Here is a 15,750-nt window from a genome sequence, read left to right as displayed (position 1 = left end):
AGAGTTGAGGTGGTATGGTTCAGAATGCTCCCTCCACTTTCTCTCTGGAGGCCAGTGCCAGTGAACTATTTTTGGCAGTGTATCGAATACTTGGCGGTGACTTCCTTGGACTGAGTTGATCCTTTACCCTTCCTCTTTCCCTGTTCTAGGAGGTAGGATCCTAGGAAGGACCAAGACTCTCAGACTGTATATTATTTTGAGTTTAAATAATGGATAAACTAGCAAGTTGATTCATTATAACATCTTTTCAGATCCAGACTGATTTTAAGGCTTTATGGTAACTGCATTTGATCAAAGATATGCAACCTTGCTGTTTTGTTATAAATACAAAAATGAGGAAAAAGAAAATAAAGGTGTCAGTAAGAAGTTCCCATGTATAGAACCTGATGCACGAGTCAGAGAATACTGCAAAATGTGAGGACCCCTGTAAAGCAGGGAAGGCCTTCCATGGCCTGCTCCAGGGCCCATCTCTCTTGGGGATTGCTTCCTTCCCTCCTCTACCTGGCTCTCCCTGAATTTAAACTGCTCCAGTGTTTTATAACATGAAGTGGTAAATTGGTTTAAGGTTTACACGTAGTGAATTTAAATGCACTTTTTCTCCTGGGTATTTTATAAAGCCCAGCATGGACTCTAGTCACTTGTGAGCCTGCCTCGAGCAAGTGCTGGGTGATAGGATAGTTTGACGTTTTGGCTGACTTGTGGTCTCTAAAGTTTGATATGGACAACTGAAGGGCTACTTTAAAGAGCCCTGACAGGAGATTTAGAAAGTGATTTTTCAGTGTATTGACACATAGTTTTGCTAAAATAAATAAAGATATAAATGGAGTGGTCTTGGTGATTGTAATCTCCAATTTTGCTGGGTATTCTTCCTGTGGTCCTCCTGTGAAACTCAGGTTTCAGCCCTCACTGTTGTGAACTGTGCCTTATTTGATGATAAGTTCATGGCAACTTGGTTCTTTGCACCTTGGAAGCATAATCTTCAAAAAATGTATAAAAGTCATAATATCTTTTCAAAGGTTATGTATATACCTAAAGGAATTAGTTGGGATTTTATAAATTTACTGAGAAGCCTTAGTGGAGTTGTCAATAGCTTTACTAGCTCTAGTTTGAAAAATCTGTTGATATACAAAAGTTCACCTTAAAAATAAGATTTCAATTACCTTTGTTATTTTCTCCTGATTATAAAGTGTAAAGTTTATTGTAGAGAATTTTAACAAATACAGAGTAGTCTAATGAAGATAATTTTGCACCCAGATAGTGACATAGAGATAGCCATTGGTAGGTTTCCTCTTATTCTCAATGTTAGGATTGTAGTGTATTTTTCTGCTTTGAATCTGTTTTCCCCTTTTAACATTATTTCATAAGTGTTTTTGTTGTTAATCCTCACCCGAGGATATTTTTTTCCATTTATTTTTAGAGAGAGTAGAAGGGAGGGAGGGAGAAAGAGGCAGACAGACACAGAGAGAGAAAGACAGAGAGACATTGATTGCTTGACTCTTGCATGCACCCCAAATAGGGCCAGGGATTGAACCTGCAACCCAGGTATGTGCTCTTGACTGGGAATCAAACTAGAGATCCTTCAGTGTTCAGGCTGACACTCGAACCACTGAGCCATACTAGCCAGGGCTTGTAAGCATTTTAAATATTAATAAATGTTCTTTGAGAATGTGCTTCTTGTTTATGTACTACTCAATCACATAGGAGTACTATAATTTATTTTACCAATTATCTTTTGTTTGGCTAATTAAGTCGTTTCTAACGTTCTATTTTTTTTTTCTATTAAGTAGAGTTCACAGCAACGCTCCAAAATCAACTCCATGTTTTATGGATGTCAAAACAGAGGCAAAAGAATAGCTGTATCTGTCCAAAGGTTATATTTCTGGATGGCTATAGAGCCTGAATTGGAACCTACATTATCTGATTTCCAGTTTAGTACCATTTTCATACCACCATACCCCTTCACACTAGCTGATTACTTTATTCTAATGTTTCGGTCTATTTCAAATAAATGTACTGAATACAGGTATATGTAATGTAATACTTCAAGCTTAAACATGGTCTTTTTTCAGGCCAACTTTAACAAATAAAGCCCATTTATATATCATATGTTTTGCATAATATACTATTTTTATAATCATTAAAATGGTTTAGCCAGTTGATATTTCACACTTAGTTTATTTGTGGCCACCTCTTCAACATTTTGTGAGATTGAACTTAAATTTAATTTGTTTCATAACAATATTTACTTTTATGCTTTATTTCTACACTATTTATTATAAAGATTAATATTAATTTTTAGAGAACATTTTGGAAATTCATGGCCACCACAAAGTCTGGCTATATAACATCAGTTGTATCATTTAAAGGTTAAAAACATATTATTGAACATGTAATAGCATGGGCCAGATGGTCATGTTTATTAAATAAGAAGAAATTTATTGCTCTATAACCGATTTTCAACCAGTGTGCTGCAACAATCTTTAAAACACTGACCTTTTCCCCCCTTAGATTGTCAAATAAAAAAACTATAACAGCCAAGACAAAAATAGCCATCCGGTATAAATGAATAAAAATTATACCAGTTTGGCTCAGCAGTTGGAGCATCAGCCCACGGACCAATGAGTTCTGGGCTTGATTCCAGGCAAGGGCACGTACCTCGGTTGCAGTGCATCCCCAGCTCTGGTTGGGGTTGTGCAGAAGGCAGCCAGTTGGTGTGTTTCTCACATCGATGTTTCTCTTTCTCTCCCTCCCTTCCACTCTGTCTGAACAAAAATGGAAAAATATCCTTGGGTGAGGATTAAAAAAAATTATACTAATTTTTTTTTTTGTCAGACAGGCAAAAAAAAATCTAATATATTTTTTGGTGTGCTGCCGAATTTTAGTAATTAGTTTACATGAGCCATGACAAGAAAAAGGTTGAAAATCACTGCTTTGTAAGTTGGAAGTATTAGAAATGATACTATAGATGTCCATATACATATGTATAAATAAATATATATATATGTATATGTATATATATATATACACACACACACACACACACACACACACATCTCAAAACTTCATACTAAACAATTGATTTCTTAGCTTGCGACGATTGGAGATATGAAACTAATGTATTTTTTCAGCTAAAATAAGGTTTTTAAACACTCCATAATTTTATAAGGTAGTTTCCTCTAGAAACTGTTTATTTAATGTGGTATCTAACCTAACTTTCTCTTTGCTTATTCTTAGAATATATTATTATAACTGTTGGCGGTGACGGTGATGATGACAATGATGATAATATTGTGGTAATAGAAAATTCTCAAACAGAGTGTACTGAGAACACAGTTTCCACTGATGACGTGTTGCCCATACAACCAACTTGTCAAGGTGACAGTGATAATTCTCAGCCACCATTCCAAATATCAAATGGTAATTTTGTTAAATTTTCTCCTGTGCAAAATTTTGCTTCTGGTATTCTTTTCTAGTAAATTGCTTAAATATTCCTATATTTTTTACATTTATTAGTTATTATCAGAGGGCCAAGCTGCATTGTAATAGCACACTTTTTACTTATGTTTACATTTCCCTTTCATTTAATCTTTGTCATGTACCCTTTTCCATGTTTGCTCTACAGGAGGTAGGGCAGTAGCCTCAGAAAGCATTGGGGATAATATATTATTTATTTCTGAAAAATTATTTATACCTGGCAGCAATAATTATAACTGTTCAGTGGCAAAACAAAAACTGTACTTATGGGAGAACAGCTTGGGTCAAGTGTTCATGGAATAGATGACATGATTGTCTCTGTAGAAGATCTCAAAGAATAAACAAAAATACTCCTGGAACTAATAAGCATTTATAGCAAAATTGTAGGATACAAGGTTAATATGCAAAAGTCAATCTCTTTCTTATATACCAGCAATAAACAATTGGAACTTGAAATTAAAAACACAACACTGTTTAAATTAACATCCAAAAAAGAGTCCATGGAAAATAAAGTCTTGCTTCTAGAACTGCTGTGACTACCTGTCCTTCCAATGGTTGCTTGTCAACTACGGCAATTAAAGAAATGTGAGGCCATTCACCTCCTCACTCATATATAGAGCCAAAAGATGGTAACCCCTTGGAACATTTCTTCAGTAGCTATATGACAATTTGTTCTTTGCCCCTTGCTTAGAGAACTGGGTTTCCTACTCTTTAAAACATTTAAGTGTTATTGCTTAGATTGAAGGTTGGCAAACTTTTTGTAAAGGGCCAGATAGTAAATATTTTAGGCTTTGCAACCATAAGGGCTCTGTCACAACTATTTAAATCTGCTGTTGAAGCATACAAACAGCCAATATATATGTAGACAAGTGTGGCTGTGTTTCAGTAAAACTTTATGGACACTGAAATTTGAATTTCCTATAATTTTTCCATTTCATGAAGTATTCATCTTTTATTTTTGTTTTTTAATAATTTAAAATGTAAAAAAAAAAAAAAACTTAGTTTGGGGGCTATACAAAAACCCACACAGCAGAATTTGGTCCCCAGGCTGTAGTTTGCCAACCCCTGATCTAACTGATGCCAAAAACTCATTTATGCCACTTGTTATTTGTTCTGGTTTTAAAAATATATGCAGGACCAGCAGGATATTTCCTTAGTGTGTTACAGAACATCTGGCTGACTCCAACAGCCTTCCTTAGTGGGAATGAACTAGAAAAGAATTTTCAAAAGAGGATACCCTTTGACTTATCATTTCTACTTCTAGGAATTTATCCCATGGAACTACGTATAGGAGTGTAAGACTGTTCAGCAATGTTCTTTGCAAGAGCAAAGCTTTACAAGTAACTTGAGTATCCCTAAATGAGGGACTGATTAAATAAATCATGGCCTGTCTGCATAGTAGGAAACTAAGAAACTATTAAAGTGATTGCAGTATATCTAAAGGTATTAGTTTTGAAAGGCGAATACATGTTTAGTGAAAAAAAGAGGTTGTAGAGTAGTATTTATAGTTGGATCCCTTTTATTTATCTGACAGAAAATTCAGAATTAGAGATTTTAGTAAAGGTGGTCAGTTACATTTTTTATTGTGGTAAAATATGCATACATCATATTTTTCATTTTAATCATTTGTAAGTGTACAATTTAGTAACATTAAACAGCCTAGTAGCTCTGGCTAGAATGTTCAGTACAATGTTTATAACAGTGGTGAAAGTGGGCATCCTTTTCTTGTCCCTAATCTTAGGGGGAAGGCTTTTAGTTATTCACCATTGAGTATAATGTTAGCTGTGGGTTTTCATAAATACCTTATATCTGGTTGTGGAATTTTCCCTATGTTCCTAGTTTTCTGGAAATTTTTGTAATGAAATGGTGTTGAATTTTGTCAAATTCCTTTTTTACATCAATTGAGATGATCATGTAGGTTTTCCCCCTTTGTTCTATTAATGTGTTGAACCACCCTTTCTTTCCTGGAATAAATCCCACATGGTCATGGTGAATAATTCTTTTAATATTCTATTGCAGCAATTTTCAACCAGTGTGCTGCAATACCTATTTCATCTTTTCCCTTAGATTGTAAAATTAAAAAAAATGACAAGAGCCAATAGCTATCTGGTGTGAATGAATCAAAATTATACCTGTTTTTTGTCAGATCGACAAAAATATATTTTTTGGTATGCCACAGAATTTTAGTAATTGCTTTATGTGTGCATGAGATGTAAAAGGTTGAAAATCGCTATGCTATTGAATTAGATTGGCTAGTATGTTGTTGAGGATTTTTTTGTCTAATTTTATAAGGGGTATTGGTCTGTTATTTTCTTTCTTTCTTTTTTTTTTTTGTTAATCTTCACCTGAGGATATTTTTCCATTGATTTTTTAGATAGGGAGGGAGGGAAGGAGAGGGAGAGGGAGAGAGAGAGAGATAGAGACATCAATGTGAGACACATCAATTGGTTCCCTCCCGCATGCGCCCAGGGATCGAACCTGCAACCCAGCTACATGCCCTTGACCAGGAATCAAATCTGAAACCCTTTGGCACGAGGGCCAAAGCTCTAACCACTGAGTAAAACCAGCCAGGGCTGTAATTTTCTTTCTTTTTTTGTTGTCTTTATGTGGCTTTTGTATCACGGTAATTCTGGCCTCAGAAAATGAATTAGGAAGTGTTCCCTCTTTTTCAGTTTTTTGGAAGAGTTTGAGAAGAATTGTTTAAATGTTTAGTAGAATCTACCAGTGAAGGCCTCTGGTCCAGGCCTTTTTTTATTTTCCTGAGAGGTTTGTGATGACTGATTCAATCACTTTACTTGTTACAGGTCTGTTGAGATTTTCCCTTTTTCCTTCTGTCACTTTAGATAATGAATTTTTTAGAATGTAAGAACAGATCATTTTTCTCTCAAATTCAGTCAGGACTCCAGTTTAATTTGAGTTGGCATGGTGAGAACATATTCATATTACATTTACTTATTTATTTACAATTATTTTAAAAAAAATTTTTTTATCCTCACCTGAGGACGTTTTTCCTTTTTTTTTTTTTGTTCAGATAGAGTGGGGGGGGAGAGAGAGGAAGAGAGAGAGAAAGAAACATCGACATGAAAGGAACACATCGAGTGGCTGCCATCCGCATGACCAACCAGGGGGCCGGGGACAAACTGCAACTGAGGTACGCGCCCTTAGTGGGAACCGAACCCCAGGTCTCTCTGTACCGCAGGCTGACACTCTAACCACTGAGAAAACAGGCCAGGGCACAATCATTTTTCTTTCTTTATTTTATTTTATTTATTTTTTAAGAGGTCAGAACCAAGTAATCTTTAATTATCATATAAAATAATTATATAAATATAAACAGAGATCCATGTAAAAAAAAAGAGTTTAGTGTTTCACTATCTCCTATATTTTGTCACATATAGGGAAACTGATATTTACTAGCATAGATTTAGAAAACAGTCCACATTTTTTAAAAAAATTATTTATTTTTGTTACAGATGTTTCTCCTTTTTCCCCCACTGATTCCCCACTCCTCCCTCTTCCCGCCCTGTCCCCAGCTTGGTTGTCCATGTCCATTGTTCATACATACATGCATATAATTTCTGTGGTTTATCTCTCCTCCCCACCTCCTCTTCTGGGGATTGTTAGTCTGTACCCCACTTCTCTGGAACTACCCCATTCCTTAGACTGTTATGTTCATTATATTCCACAAATAAGTGAGATCATATGATACTTGTCTTTCTCTGTTTGGCTTGTTTCGCTTAGGATAATACTTTCCAGGTCCCTCCATGTTGTCTCAAAGGATAAGAGATCTTTCTTTCTTACCGCTGCGTAGTACTCCATTGTGTATATGTACCACTGCTTTTTTTTTTTTTTATCCTCACCCGAGGACATTTTTTTCCATTTTTTGCACAGATAGAGTGGGAGGGAGAGAGAGGAAGAGAGAGAGAGAGAGAGAGAAACATCGACATGAAAGGGACACATCGAGTGGCTGTGACCCGCACGACCCAACCAGGGCCGGGGACAAACTGCAACCAAGATACATGCCCTTAGCGGGTCTCTCCAGACCGCAGGCCTATGCTTTAACCGCTGAGCCAAACCGGTCAGGGCACCACTGCTTTTTTATCCATTTGTCTACTGATGGACATCTGGGCTGTTTCCAGATCTTAGCTATTGTAAATAGTGCTGCTACGAACATGGGGGTACATATATTATTTCTGATTGGTGTTTCAGGCTTCTTAGGGTATATTCCTAGAAGTGGGATCACAGGGTCAAATGGCAGTTCAATTTTTAATTTTTTGAGGTAATACCATATTGTTTTCCATAGTGGCTGCACCAGTCTGCATTCCCACCAGCAGTGTGCTAGAGTCCCCAGCCACACTGGCTGGGTGATATTACATTTATTAAGGTAGTAATTATGTGAAGTAACATTTTTATGTATTGCTTTTCAGGAGTTGAATGTTTAGCTGGGCTAGGTGACCAACCAATTTCACAAACGAATCATCCTGCAAATATAAGAAGATATAATCCTGACACAGGGGGAGCGGAGTTTATCTCATTGCACCAACAAGGACAGTCATCTGTTTCAATGCAGGATGATATGGTTTGTATATTAAAGTGAAAATCTTTGTTTTTTTATTCTGCTTTATTTATTTTTTTAAAAATTAATTTTAATTTTATACAGTGAAATACTCAGATCTTAAGTGTACAGTTAAATGAGTTTTGGCATATATGTATAGCCAACCCTCCATCAAGATAAAGAATATTTTCATCATCCCAGAAATTTCCTCATGCCTCTTCCCACTGAGTCTCCATTCTCCCGAACCTTGAAGAAATACCATTCTTATTTTCTTTCCATCATAGATTAGTTTTGCCTGTTTTAAAACTTCATTTAAATAGAATCATACACTGTGTGCCCTTTTGTGTCACAGTCTCTTCCTTAGAACAATATTTTGGAGATTTAGCTGGTTGTAGCAATATTTCATGCCCATTTATTGCTGAGTAATATTCCGTTGTAGGTATATCCATAGTTTGTTTATCAATTTTCCTTTTGATGGATATTTTGGGTTGTTTCTGGTTTCTGGCTATTATGAGTAAAGTGGCTATGAAATTATGATGGAAATCTCTTTGTGAACATACGTTTACATTTAATTTGAGTGAATACTTAGGAGTGGAAATAGTGGGTTATGGGATACATGAAAGTTTATGAGAAACTGCCAGTTTTCTGAAGTGGTTGTACTGTTTGTATTTCTATCATATCCTGCTGTGTGCTTCTTCATCTCTGAAGTTGAATAAAAGATATTATTCATATATAATTTGTCTGAACAGAAAACGAATGTATTTACTTACTTAAGGTTGAGGATAGTAATACCACCTAAGTAGTATAGGCAATTCTCTTAACTTCTGTCAGCTCCATATTTTCGTCTTTGGGGAATCATGTTAATTGCTTACCAGGAGTAATGGTTTCGTACATAATTATGTGAGAACTTTGAAAAGCATAGAGCGCTATATAAGGGTAAGATGGCAATATTGTTTTCATAATTACTAATCTATATCATAATTCCATATAATTTTTGGTAATAAGTTTGTAATGCTAACTTAGATAATTTTTAAAACAGATATTGATAGCTACTTGGTATGTTTACATTAAAATCATTCATATAGTCCATAATTGATCCTTAGAACAAAGAGTTGTTATAATTAAATGTAACGATTATTTGCTGTCCATTTGCTTATTTATATCCTGTTTAATTCTCAAAAAGGATTTAAGGTGTTTTAGAGATTAGTTTATTAAGAAAAATAGGTGCTTAAGTGTTTCCTGTATTGTCCACAAAGTGTCACTGTTGGATTATTTGAAAATCAAAAGCCATATATTTGGTTCTTTGTTTAGAGTTAGAAATGTTTTCTTTTAAAGCAGTTCTAGTGCCAGATTACAGAAAGACTAGTCTATCTACTCTGAAGACATAAAGGGTTAAGCTTGATGGAAAATGGTGCCTTAAGTGTAGTTGGTTTAATGGAGACACAATTTACAAGTATATCTTTTCTCGTAGTCACAGTATTTATTTACAGTGGACCAAAGTCCTTTAAGCTTTTGGTGCTCCTTGAAAGTGAAATTCAAGTCCTGAAGTTTTCTTTCATATTTTGTTTTTGTTTATTAATAAATCTTCTCTAGACAAGAACATGAATACTTGATTATGAAGAAGGTGAAAGTGTCATTAATGAATATATCAGACTGAATATTTACATAGTAAATATTAATTAATTGCTAATTGTCAAATACATTTATACTTACTATCCTTTTCAGCCTTTATATGGAGTTACTCTGAAGTCATGAGCTCAAGAAATATTTCTCTCTCATGAATTTGTATGCCTCCTTAACAATGAGTACCTAACAAGACAATAAGCACTTAACCATTTTATTTCCCTCTTTTTCTTATCTAATAGGAAGTTCAAAGTAGTTTATATTGTTTTAATATCTTTTCTAATTTTTGAAATAATTTTAGATTTATGGAAGAGTTGCAAAAATATTAGAGTTCTCGTATATACACTTCACACAATTTACCTTAATGTAACTTACCTGTATTAACTTAAAATTATGGTAATTGTATAACACCAGTACAGTTTTCAAAACCAGGATATTATCATTGGTATAGTACTATTAGCTAAACTGCAGTCTTTGTTTGAATTTCCCCATTATCTCTCCCCCGTGTCCATTTGCTGTTAAGCATACAATACAGTATCCAACATTGAATTTGGTTGGGTTGTGTCTCCCTAGTTTCTTCCAGTTGGTGACAGTTCCTCATTATTTTCTTTTCTTTCATGACTTTGACATTTAAAAAAAGTCTTCACTTGAGGATGTTTTTATTGATTTGAGAGAGAGAGAGAGAGAGATTGATCAGTTGCCTCTTGTACATGCCACAATTGTGGATTGAACCCTAGCTATGTGCTCTGACCAGGAATCGAATCTGAAACCTTTTGGTATATGGGATGATACTCCAACCAAGTGAGCCACCTAGCCAGGGCTCATGACCTTGACATTTTTGATGAGTGTACTGATCAAATTATTTTGTAATTGAGTGTTTCTCAATTTTGGTATGTCTGATATTTTCTCTTGAATAGATTTAGATTATGCATTTTTGGCAAGAATCACATTAAACGATGTTGTCTCCTCATTGAATCATATCAGGAGTACTTGATGTCCATACATCTTTTTACTGGTGATTTTAACACTGATCACATGCTTAGCTTAGTGTCTTCTGGATATTTTAACTGTAAAGTTACTATTTTCCTCTTTTTCTTTCTTCTTTTTTTTTATCCTCACCCGAGGACATTTTTCCATTTTCTGTTCAGACAGAGTGGGAGGGAGAGAGAGAGAGAAACATCGACGTGAAAGGTACACATCGAGTGGCTGCCACCTGCACGACCAACAAGGGCCAGGGACAAACTGCAACTGAGGTATGCGCCCTTAGCGGGAACCGAACCCGGGTCTCTCTGGACCGCAAGCCGATGCTCTAACCACTGAGCCAAACAGGCCAGGGCACTATTTCCCTCTTTTTAATGAGACTATGTTAATATCCTGTTTGTCCTCAACGTTTTTCTCACTGAGTTGGTTTAGCTCATGGATTTTACCTGCAACATTCACTACTGTGGTGTTTGCCTGATGGTGATTCTATTTCCCTCATTCCTTTGTATTTATTAATTAAAATTCATTTATAAGGAATAGCTGTCCTTATTTATTTATTTAATATCAGTATGGACTTGTGGCACTTATTGTATTTCATGAGTAATAACCCAATATTATTATTATTATTTTATTGATCAGATATTCTAGCTATTAGGAGCTCCTTCCAGCTGGCTCCTGTGAACTTTTGACATCCTCCTACTTTTTTTGAGCACTTTCTTATTTTCTGACATCATTAGATGTTCTAGGCTCATTTATATTTTCCCTGCCCCAGATCTGGAATTCAGCTCTCTTCAAGGAGCCCTGGGTCCTTTTATTTGAGAATGGTATTTAGAAATCAAGATCTAGACACTAGATGTCTTCATTGCTACTCTTGTGTATGTCACGGATCTTAGACCCCCTTAATGGACAGAGCTAGGAAATAAGTGTATGTATCCTAATCTATGCATACACATAAGTCTATTTCTGTAACAGTCTTTATATATGTTATAAACTATGTACTGATATATATATACTAATATTTGGTAGCTTTCCTTAAACCTAGGTTCTTATATAATAGCTTCTTTCCTTACCCATCTTGTTAATCAGCTTTTAATTTTTTTCATTATCATATGAATGTGGGTTTTGGCTTTATCTCTGCTTTATATTATAAGACTTCTGAAATCCTATTGGAATTTAAGTGAAAAAGAAAAAATTAAAATAGATGAATATACAAAGTGTCTTTTTTTATTTTTGCTTAATTTGGCTCGTATTGCTATTAAGCATTGAATATTTATTTTCATAATTTTAATAGAGGAGAAATGAATCTAGAAATTTTGATAAAGAAAAAGGTCTTAACCAACTTGTGGAACTGCGACACTATTGTGAGTTATCAAAGTTTTGTATCTTGAATATAGTTTTCCAAGATATTGAGCTAAATTTTTCTTTACCTCATTTATTATCATTGTATTGGTAATAGAAATTTTGCTATGCCAAATTCTGTATGATTATCACTCCACTGAGATATTTAAAAACATTTCTAGTTAGAACAGTATTCCTAGGTGATAAAATAAAAGTGTGATATAAACATACAGCTTTTGTAGCTAAAAAAAACAACCACTCATAACTGGTTAATTGTTAAGTCTCTTTCATTTAGATTGTTCAATATTTAATTTTTCCAACATACTCTTTTTAAGGAAATTGACTAATTTGGATGAAATTTAGTATGTGCCTAAATGCATATTAAGATATCTCAATTGAAACAAAATGTCAGCCTACCTATTTTTATGAGTATATCTTACATAGTTTAGAGGGGATTTTGTAAAAATTATCATGTTGGTAGAGATTGATAGATGTATGTAATTATCAGGGATTTTGTGAGCTGCATACCCTAGAAGTAATGAACATTTATAAAAAATGAATTTTTTTTTTTATCCTCACCCGAGGACATTTTTCGATATTTTGTTCAGATAGAGTGGGAGGGAGAGAGAGGAAGAGAGAGAGAGAAACATCGACGTGAAAGGGACACATTGGGTTGCCGCCACCCGCACGACCTGACCAGGGCCGGGGACAAACTGCAGCCGAAGTACATGGCCTTAGCGGGAACCGAACCCGGGTCTCTGTAGACCGCAGGCCAACCCTCTAACCGCTGAGCCAAACCGGCCAGGGCAAAATGAATGTTTCTTAACATATCAAGTGTCTTGAATAAAATGAGCTAATGTACTTTGAAAAGTAAAGAATATTTATGTGAGTCTTTATGATTTTTATTACCGAGAACAGAAGTGGAATGCGTAAAAGTGACATAGGAAGTCTGCTGGGGAAGCTGGACAGAGGGTGGGCCATAGTGGGAGGGACAGCGTTCTGATTTTTGAGCAGGGCTATCCCTGGCCTGCCTTACACAAGCATCCATGATGAGCTACGTGGACACTGCTCTGCCAGGGCCTTCTGAGCACTTGTGCAGGATGTGGTGAGATGTAGCATCTAGGATAAGAAATGCTCAGGTCCCCAAATCACAGCCCTGGAAGGGGCAATAGGGATCTACTGTTTCTCCTAGTGTGCCAGCTCTCTCCTTTCTTCAACTTCTCCCCTTACCAGTCTAGACCACATGGTGCATCACTCCCATCTTTTCTTTTTTATCCTTGCCCAGCATCCTCTCTAGTCAAATCCCAGTCCTGTGCAGACTGGGAAGCAGAGGGGAGGGGGATGTCTGCTGGGACCCTGTCCTCTGCCTGATTATCCTTCAGCAGCTGTCTAGTCAGCTTCCTCTCCTATCCCCCATGAGCTCCAGGCACCCTAATCCTTGCCTCTTTTTTAATGGAGAAAATGGAAGGGGTGGAGCAGAAATCCCCTCCAAGTTCTGATTCCTCTCCCCACAGCCAACAAACTTGCCTGGGATCCATTCCTCTTCTGGTGTCTTCCTCTGTAAGGCTAACACCTCTGCTTGTTTCCACATCTGACCCTCTTTCCCTGTGCTCAGACACCTGCCTTCATGGCTCATCCCTCTCTTGCCCGTATGTTTAGCCTCTGTGCCTGTCACTCTCAGCACATTCTCCTACAGTTTAAAAAAATCACTTCTTTTAGCCTCCCATCCCTCTTTCACTGCCATCCTTCTTCTCTCCTTCCCTTAATAACCCAGCTCTTTGAATGTCAGTTATGTTCACTATCTAAACATCTGACTTCCTGTTTTATCTCTGGGTATTTTTGAATACACTGTTCTTTCTGCCTTGGACGCCCTTCCACGCATCTTTACCTAGTCAACACGTCCTCATCTTTTAATTCTCAACATAGACATTTGCTTCTCTGAAAAGACCTGCCAAACTGGGTTAGATCTTGCTCTTCTGTGTATACTTAGCCTCCTGTTCTTACCTGTGCCATAATAGTCATAATAGTAATATTAATAGGTAATTGAGCACTGTTGGACCAATCATCATGTAGTAGTAGTATTGTGTTAGCATGACCATAATAACTATAGCACCTTACTTTGTCCTCAAGAGACTTTTTATCCCAATCATATACACGAGGAAAGTGAAGTACAGAGAAGTTAAGTAACTTCACCAAAGTCACAGAGCTAATGTGTGACAGAACTTTAGTATTTAAACCCAACCTTGTTCCCCTAGAGCCTGCACTGTTTACCTCAGTGCTATAGGCCAATCAGTGGATCTCACACTTGATTGCGCATCAGACTTTCTGTTTTCTTTTTGTGTATTTTTGAATACACTGTTCTTTCTTCCCTGTATGCTGTTCCATGCATCTTTACCTGGTGAACAGGTCCTCATCTTTTTTTTTATCCTCACCTGAGGATATTTTTCTATTTATTTTCAGATAGAGTGGGTGGGAGGGAGAGAAAGGGAGAGAGAGGAGAGAGAGAAACATGGAAGTGAGAGGGACACATCAACTAGTTGCCTCCTGCATGCCTCCTACTGGGGATTGAGCCTGCAACCTGGGCATGTGGCCTGACTGGGGATCTAACCAGGACCTCACAGTCCATGGGACCATGCTCAATCCACTGAGCCACACCACTCTGGTGCCAGCAAGAGAGTATTGGTGCTGCTGGTCCATGGTCCACACTTTGAGAACCACTACTCTAGGCTGCTCTGCACTTTCTCTTTTGAAAGCATCTCTCGTCTCTCTTTCCAGCTGAAATGGAAATTCCTTAGGACAGTAGCTATTTGGTTTATTTTTTCTTAATGTTCTTATTTCCAGCACCTGGCTGAAAGTAGTTCTGACAGATGGTAGGCCCTCAAAAAAATGTTTATTGGAACATGGAAGTAGGATACAGACTAACAACCCTCAGAAGAGAGGGTGGTGGGTGTGGGAAGAGGTAAACCACAGGACTTATATGCCTGTATGCATAACCAATGGACATGGACAACAAAGTCGGGGACGGGGCGGGGGGCGATGGGGAGGAGGGTGCCAATGGGGTAAAAAAGGAGAAACATCTGTAACAAAAATAAAACAAAATTATAATTTTAAAAATTAAAAAAAAATGTTTATTGGAATGAGTGGATGAGCAAATGGTTCTGGCCTATTATTTAAGTGTATTCTTTGCCTGAATTAAATTTCTGTGTATTCAAGAATTCTTAGGTTCTGTCAGTCACATACCTGACTGGGGATGTATACTCAAAGAATTTATGGCATTAGTTGTTGATTGAATGATTTTAAAACCATTTGAAGCCAAAAGTCCCATCTGATGTAGCTGGCTCACTGTTCTTTCCAGACTGCAGTGCTCACTGCCTATTAGTCCAGGTCGTTATCATATGTAAAGAGGTGCTTTGGCTTTTCAGCAGATTTGGAAATACCTTTCCTATAATAGTACCTTCCTTGAGGTAAAATGACTCCATCATAAATGTGATAGGTTATAGGAATTGTGATACATTTACTTTGCAGAATTAAGCTTCTTAAAATGCCTGTATGACATGCAGCAATTGCATAGGAAGTTGGGATCCCTTATTTCAGCCAGCTGGGCTCTATGTCACCAACAACCAGGCATCAAGTGGGAAACAAGACATTTCTGACTGCTTGAGAACTTTCTTTGTTCCTAGCAGTCAATATTTTGCTTATTGGTATTTTTTCATGTTACTTTATTTTGAAATATGAACTACTAAAATATTTATTTATTATAATAGACTTTGCAAGACCTT

At 36.5% G+C, this 15,750-nt stretch overlaps 1 protein-coding gene across 1 annotated transcript in view; it reads left to right on the top strand.

Moving 5' to 3' along the window:
• Window positions 1-15,750, top strand: part of LOC118635552 — a 52,288-nt gene that overhangs the window by 19,633 nt on the left and 16,905 nt on the right. The window lies entirely within an intron of this gene.

This window comes from Molossus molossus, unplaced genomic scaffold (genome assembly GCF_014108415.1).
Source record: "Molossus molossus isolate mMolMol1 unplaced genomic scaffold, mMolMol1.p scaffold_m16_p_2, whole genome shotgun sequence".
In the NCBI taxonomy this organism is placed as follows: domain Eukaryota; kingdom Metazoa; phylum Chordata; class Mammalia; order Chiroptera; family Molossidae; genus Molossus; species Molossus molossus.
Note: the sequence above shows the minus strand (reverse complement) of the source record. Positions and strands in the feature narration are given on the sequence as shown.